At 42.2% G+C, this 7726-nt stretch overlaps 2 long non-coding RNA genes across 2 annotated transcripts; one reads left to right on the top strand and one right to left on the bottom strand.

Annotated features, from left to right (window-relative positions):
• Window positions 1-277: 277 nt before the first annotated feature.
• On the bottom strand, window positions 278-2203 carry LOC148184598 (uncharacterized). Its single transcript, XR_015772284.1, has 3 exons — window positions 2182-2203; window positions 1309-1377; window positions 278-1242 (listed from the first exon to the last, which is right to left on the bottom strand). It is a non-coding gene; the product is annotated as an uncharacterized LOC148184598 (long non-coding RNA).
• Window positions 2204-2321: 118 nt separating this feature from the next.
• On the top strand, window positions 2322-7524 carry LOC148184597 (uncharacterized). Its single transcript, XR_015772226.1, has 3 exons — window positions 2322-2460; window positions 3216-3277; window positions 4364-7524. It is a non-coding gene; the product is annotated as an uncharacterized LOC148184597 (long non-coding RNA).
• Window positions 7525-7726: the final 202 nt, after the last annotated feature.

The raw sequence follows: 7726 nt of genomic DNA, 5'->3' as shown, positions 1-7726 counted from the left end.
CTCGTGTTTAATGTCAAACTCTGCATGAAATCAGAAAGGGGAAATTCAGTTACAGGTTGAATGTTTTGTAGGGGATCTTAATTTAGTGATCAATCACAGCCCATGAGAGCGGAACCACACAGAACATCTACCTTACACAGAAACTGAAGAAACTCTTCTAGTTGGCAAAGGTGTTTGGCAAGCATTGACACCATTCCTCAGCTCAAATGAGTGAAAGCTGATGTTCAGCTTTGCAGAGCCAGCTTACCATGTTCTCCATGAAAAATACCGTGTGTAAAGTGTATTTGCCTGTGGCAAATGTGAATTTTTCATGCAGAACTGCCCTTCCTGTAACTCAGGTCATCAGGATGGGAACTTCCTGCTTTGGTTTAGCTGGAAAATGTGAGGCAATTGCAGCTTCATCATCTCTTGCAGTCAACAATGGACTGACTTGAAAGCTTTCTTGTCTACTTCCAGCATGTTTATTTCCAGTGTTGCAAACTAACAGCTGGCTTGTTGGGTGACCGCGTGGCTTTCATTTGCAGCTAGAAGATGGTTTAATCTGGAAACTGTTTTGAAAGGATAATTCCATTTTGAGTTGCTTTGGCACTGTAAACAAAATGAGCCAGGACCAGACAAAATGCACTGGCAGTTCAGTCCACCTGTTGGCTGAATCCTTCTGAAAATAGCTGGATGTGTGACAGAAGTGGGTGAGCGCTCACAGCCGGGGTGTAATGGCAAGGCTGTGTCAGCAGGAGGGATGGCATGGGTTGGGAGGGTTACCCAGCCCTGCTTCATACTGATTACATGTCCACACAGAATGAGTGGTCATTTTGTGACCATGCTGGTGGCTGGAGACTCATTCTGCCCCAGTATTTGCCACCTAGATGATCTACCAGCCAGGTGTCTCAGTGGTACATGAGCATGTATTTTATTTTGCAGCTGAGATGAGCCAGGGGTACATACCCTGTTAGGTACCTGAGATCCCAAGCATGGCATTTTCTCGCACAGCTAGAGGGCAGCGAGGCCAGGGTGGGCATACTGCTGGTCCAGGGGAGTAATTCTTCCTCCGGTGCAGGTACATGTGCGAGTTCCAAATCTGTGTGTTGTGTGGCATGGTCACCACTGAGCAGAGATCCCTGCTCAAAGCTGGCAAGCATTGAGAAAATGACGGATCAGATATCCAGCTGCCGTTGAGGGACCTGAGTACCACTGGAAAAAGTGGTCCAATGTTTCTAGCCAGTAGCTCAGTAAATCCAGCTCCTGATATGAAAATCAACTTAATCTCTTTGCACAGGCAATCAAAACGCAGTGGTTAAAATTAATTACCTGTGCTTTTGATGGTGCGTGAACCAGAGGAGAGCTGGCTGCTTTTCCCAGGGCTGTATAGTTTCTATGCTGCCAGCAGAGTAGAAAATACAAAAACAAGGTATTATTTTTGTCAGTAAATGAAACATATCTGACTCAAATTTCCTGCAGAAGACAGCAGATCCATTGATTAAAAGTGTGCTGTTTTTATAGTCACTTCTCCGAGCACAACCACATTTAAAAAAGCCACAAACCTGAATGGCAATATGATTTTACATTTAAAAAAGAGATTTAGCATGTTACAGTATATTTTCTCTGGGCTGCAGGGGAACTGTTTCTTGCTTAGCTGTGAGTTCATAAATTATCAGGTTGGGTTCATGCACTATCAGGTTTCAGGACAGAGCTGTTTTACAAATAATGCTACGTGGTGGTTCTCTTTCGTTGGGAAATCTTCAAGTATGAGAGATTGATACTACAGGGAAACAATACAGAGGGGTGGGCAGCTGATTCTGATAGAGTTAAAAATCTGTTACCACTTCAGCGGCTGTTGCTTAATCTCCTGTTTTCAGAGTTGATAACACGACCATAAAGTTCACTCCTGGCTGAAGGCTGGCACAAGAGTTTCTCCATCCAGAAGTGAATTCCAGATATGAACATTAGCACTACTATTAATAAAACCTCCTCCTTTCCAATGACAAAAGCTAAATAAATGTAAAATTTGATTTGTGATAAGAGCTGCTGGGGTCCAGCCAATACCCGGCTTTGTAAAAACAACTTTGCAAAGACAGAAAGATAAAATATTAGTAGTGAAGCTACAGAAATATGCCTCCTCCACTGCAACATTTACAACTGGTTAATAAGAGGTTTTGACACAAACCCAGGGACTGCCTTTACCTCTTTTCTGGTCTGTGATCAGAAGTGCCACTGCAAGGAGAGGCAAAGCTCTCTCTCACCTGAAGTCCATTGTCATCAATGGAATTTGCACAAGGACCCACACCTGCCTGCAAAGGCAGGTAACCCAACGCTGTCATAGCTATGGCAACCACCTGGGCTGAGATGGTTTGAAGGGAATATGGCTTTTTCCTGCAGAACAGGCCATTATCAGGACCAGAAGAATTGAAATTCCTTTGCTGAGGAGCCCTGGAAGAATGAGATAGAAGCTTCATTTTTTAGGTCCAGGAAGCTGTTTTCTCTGCTGATTAAGTAGGAGACTGCATTTAGAAGTTCTGATTCCTAACCCCGTCTTTCTAACAAAGTGATTTTAATAAGTCTTTTTGTACTCTGTATTTCAGGTCCTAAAAAAAAAATAAAAAAAAAGGTGTTGTGACTTCTATTAAGAAATTTGTGAATCTCAGAGAGGAAAAAAATCTGCCTAAGTACAATGTAAACAGCTAAATCTGAAGAGATTTGAGACCTGGGTTAGAGATTACAAGCAGTGTCTGTCCCAGTACTCCCTCACTCTTAAAATCTGTCACTGCTGCTGTGAGAGCGCTACAGGGATTTCACAGTTATAGCACACACTGTTAGCAATGAACTGTTTGAAAATGCTTAACGAAGACTAAGTAAAGCTGTCATGAGGTCTTAGTGTGGCAGAGGAGGGATTGCTGATAAGATTAGTACTGTGGTTTAATTACTTTTATTTTCCTTCCAGAGATTTTACTGAAGTATAACGAAGTTAATAATTGTGCAATTTCATTTTCTAAGAGCATTTCCTAAGTTACTCTTTGAAGCGTTGCTGTAGAACCTCTCCTTGGGCAGGTAGCTGTCCATACCTATCCTCACCCAATATTCTTGCTCCCTTTCTCTCCCTATTGTGAGCCGGAACTTACAAAATCAGTTTCCTTAGGAGTGTTTTGATGCTTTCACTACTTGTCAAAATCAGGAAGTATAAACCACACAGAATTATATATTTTTTTTTTTTTTTACAGCAAGATATCTGCGGAAATTTGGAATAGGCTCCTACATTATCTCCTTCTCTAGAGTATAACAGGTTTGTGCCACAGTTGTGACAAGGTTTATGCCTGTGAGCTGTCTGAAAAATTTAGAGGATTGTTGTATGTTATGGGATTCAGGTGATCATGATAAACCTTCAGGAACACAAGCAGGTGAAGAATATCACAGGGGGGAATCTGTTTCTTGGCTGTGCTATTCTTACAGCACACCAGCATGTCACTGGGAAGGACCCAAATTCAGGTAAAACAAATAATGCTGGGAAGAGTCAGGCCCTTTGCTTTAAGATTGTTGTAATGTTTAGGCTTAGAAGGATGGATTACAGATTTTTTTTTTTTTCTCCAGCCTGAATTCCATCCCGAAAATCTGCTTAATCCCCTTTTTAATACTTGTGTGAGTGCCAGAAATGTCTTTTATTTGCTTCAGCAGGAGCAGCCAGTTAGTCAGATGCTATCAGCTACTTCTTCATTCAGTTGTCCTTTGCATGCTGATAAACACCACATAAGACAGGGGAGAGAAACCTTAAGCCACAAGCTTATCCTGTATATAATAGGATGCACCTTGAAACAATTTTGATGTCTCCATTGAAATCAGCTTAGGTTAAGCCTACATAAATAGTGTCAAAGGGGAACACACCCAGAACACTCTGGGAGATCATGATAAACACTCCTGATGTTTTGCAGCTGTGCTCTTCATCTGTGCATTTCACAATAAAATTTTACAAAGCATCCAGACACCCAGCTGGTTGTATTCACTGCGGGATGGCTTTTTCTGCCATGGCATTTTGTTCCCTATTTGCTGCCCTGTGGGATGGCTGTCTCCACTGTGGCACGTTGTTCCATATCTGTTGTCCTGCGCTATTCCCTGCCCCAAATTCAGACACATCAATTATTTTTTTGCTAGATACAGTAAATCATAATTTTTTTTTTTTTTCTGTAGTAGACTTCAGGCCTCAACTTTGCATGTTGGAAAGTGAGGAAAAAATAACTTCCCTTTACAGAAATGAGATCCAATCTGCAGTTAATTGCATCAAAGAACATATTTTTTTAAGTATTTTTGAGTATGTCTCTGGCTGTAATTTCCCTCTGAATTGACTAAGGTTTGATTCTGAAACTTTTGTATACAGGATAAAGTCCAAGGATGGATTGTGCCTCTTTTCCCATGCCTCTACCTGGAGACCTCCGATACCCAAAAGCTGAGCACAGCCATCTATCTACAGGATCATAGGCTCCTTTTGTAGAAATGAATAAAGGAAGCCCAAATAAAAGGACCCACACCTGAGTCTCTTCTCACTAGCAGTATATCACTGGCATAATTCCCTCGATGAAAGTGGAATTCCTCCTGATTTATACGAAGAGCATTAACAAGAGAGGGCTCAGGTCTTAAGTGCCGGGGTTTAGTTGTATTTCTTCTGTCTTCATTCCTTCCCTGATGATTCCCAGGAAATCTCACTTTGGTGAGATAAGTGCCTACAAGAATGTTGAAATTAATTTCAGAGCAGCCTGAAATGGCTGCACAGACAACCAGCCGGAGGAAATGCCCCAATGGAGGGATTTATTGCACTATCGCTGCTTTTTGCCAAGCTACAACATCTTAATCTTTCATGATGACATTATTATGAACCAGCCAAGGCAGGGCCAGCCCTGAGAGATTGACGGCCCAGCACTTCACAGCTTTCCTGGAGACCAGCTAATCTGTGGTGTGACTTAAGTGGGGCTAAATGCAATGTCCTGCAGGTCACCCCAGTCCAGCAAGCCACAGAGTGAACGTCAGAGGGAGCAGCGTGCTCCTCTTGCCCTACAAACCAACGTCTCATTGCCCCAGAATATCGTGGTCTTTGTTCTGGGGTTTACTGGCACATGGCCCCACACCAGTGGCTTTCTTGGGTTCTGAATCTGAGGGATGGCAGGTCCTGGAACACAGAGAGCAGGTCTCCAGCACCCAGGCTGTGAAAAACCATGCAAAATGGAAAGGTTTCTAGTTTGCAATTCTACCAGGGTCTGAGAAGAGGATAGAAAACAGAGGAGAAATGAATCTTTTGTCTCCCTGTTGGACACAGTCCCATCTTCTACAATATCTTTGGTTTATATGTGTTTCAAGGGAAAACAATAATCCTTTCTAACTAATAGTAGAAGCCCTAAGTGGCTTGTTTCTTGACAAGCTGTGCACTGCACTTTTGAGAAGCAGAATTAAACATGTAATGACCCTCACTCCCGATGTCCTGGATTACAATAGCTTTCTCCAATTTCATCCCAATTACTTGGCTTGTAGGCTGGGTCTGCATTGGTCTGGAGAGTCCCATCTTCTCCTGAGGTTAGATGTCAGCGTTGAGTCTGAGACACATTTCAGACAGTTTGCGTCATTGTGTAAACAGTGATAACAATATTTAATGATGATAAATCTGAATTTCACCACAAAACTATAAAACAACTGAGAGAATGAATTATGCAATTTACAGCTAGCAAGAAGGCAGCCAAAGGGAAAGCAAAGGATATGTACAGCAGAGAGACAAATTTAGTGGTCTGAGACTATAGTGTCATTTGTTTTTGTGTTTAGTAGCACTTAGCAGCCATGGTGCATAAATAATCTTTATTGCAGTGGAACCCAGGGATGCTGCTGGCAACAACTTGTCAGTGCTTGGGATGGCTGCTTCACGTGGCACAAGGTGAATCTTGGGTCTGCAGGGAGCATCTTGGGCTCCTGGGTCCCTCTGGGGCTGGTGCTGGGTGACACCGTCCTCCTACCCCTTCCTGGGATCTGTGAAAACCCTGACACTCGTTTTCTGATCCAGCCTAATGAAACTCTGCTGTTCTCACTAATTGCCCAAATGAATTTTAAGTATACAGTCCTATGAATTGAACAATGGAGGGGAAGAAAAGGAACAATAAACGAAAATCACGCAGAGGGGAGCTGCAAAAGCTCAAACATTTCTATTTTATTTTTGGTTACTTGCTTATTTTTAATATAGCAAGACCAAAAAGAGGAAGGAAAGTAGGGAACAGCATCTGTAAACTATATTCCTTCCCTTTTTCTTTCTTCAGTGCCTTCCCATTATTGTTTTTTTTTACTTAATTTATAATAACAGTATCAAAATCCTTTTAGAAATACACCTTTTTTCATATAGTTCTCCACTTTTCCTGTGAAAGCCTTGAGAGACAAAAAAGTCTGCAAAATGTCCCCAAACCCTCCATCTTGAGAATGGCAAACTAAAATATTCAACACAGTTTGGCTTTCTATCTTGGAGAATAATCAAGAAAGCTCAAACACAGTGGCAGCTTTAACCACCACAATGGCAGAATAAAAAATTGATATCAACATCAGTACCTATTTTATTATTTTGTTGACATAATGTGGATGATATTGCAAACTATAAAAAGTATTATGTATGCAAGTACTAGAATTCAGTACCTTGGCCTGCTATAATCATGGATGAAATGAGGGAGGGAGGTCAGCTCTGAACTCCTTTTTCCCATTGTTGCTGGGACTTGGACACCCTGCAGGGACAAGGGGCCATCCTGGTGCTTTGCCTGTAGGACCATGGTGGCTGTGACTGTGATGACAGGACAAGGAGGGCTTGCTCATTCCCCAGGGTGGACAGTCATTTTGGAAGGTGACTTTATTAAGGGAGGTTCCTCTTTCCTCTCCCAGCTCCCTGGTTGGGACTGAGGTGCTTCTATACAAAACTTGGCGCAGCTCCCGCCCCATGTCTGGCAGGACTGCTTTCCTCCTGCCTGTAAAACTAGGATAGTTTTCAGATAATACTTATCTACCTCTGGGAGTGCTGTGAAAATTGGTGGCCTCTGTCCTTAAGTCCACTGTGAACCACTGTAAATAGAAAGTGTCTGAGCTTCCTCTAGCCCACAGTAAAAAAAAAAAATTAAAAATCAATATACAAGAGTGAGGAAATGCCAAATTGCTCAAGCTCTCCATTCTTCTGGCTTCTAAGAGGATATTGTAGATTACAGGGTAAACAACTTCTGAAACGACATTTAAAAAGTGATGTGTCACTTGCCAGTGTCCCTTTAAGTATGAGAAGTAACAGCAACATAGGAAAAAATGTAAATTTACCATCAGGCAGATCTTCCCCCACAGCCTAATGCAGAGTTTGATGAATAGAATGAATGAAACGACAGAGGATCCAAGCATTACACAACGGCTATAATTGTGCTAACCAGCTGTAATCATCTGCTGCTTCCAAAAAAAGTTCAGAGCATTTTGACAGTGTCGCCTGTGCGGATTGGAAGGCTGCAGCAAAAATGTATTTCCATTTGTTATTTGAAAAAAAAGAGATCTGCTCCTCAGTGTCAGATTTTGCTTGGAAGGTTCCAAGACAGCGGAGAGTGAAGAACAGGATTACTTACAAAGCCGGGGGAAAGAAGAAAGATTTTTAAAAAGGCAGTATCTCTTCCAGGAAAAGAAGATTTTAGATGAGAAGTCACTGCTGGATCCAGCTGCACCGGTGGCCAGCCAAATCCTGTGCTTTTTCCTG

This window comes from Pseudopodoces humilis, chromosome 3, assembly GCF_049639895.1.
Source record: "Pseudopodoces humilis isolate 2021_Gansu_Grassland_sample_001 chromosome 3, ASM4963989v1, whole genome shotgun sequence".
In the NCBI taxonomy this organism is placed as follows: Eukaryota; Metazoa; Chordata; class Aves; order Passeriformes; family Paridae; genus Pseudopodoces; species Pseudopodoces humilis.
Note: the sequence above shows the minus strand (reverse complement) of the source record. Positions and strands in the feature narration are given on the sequence as shown.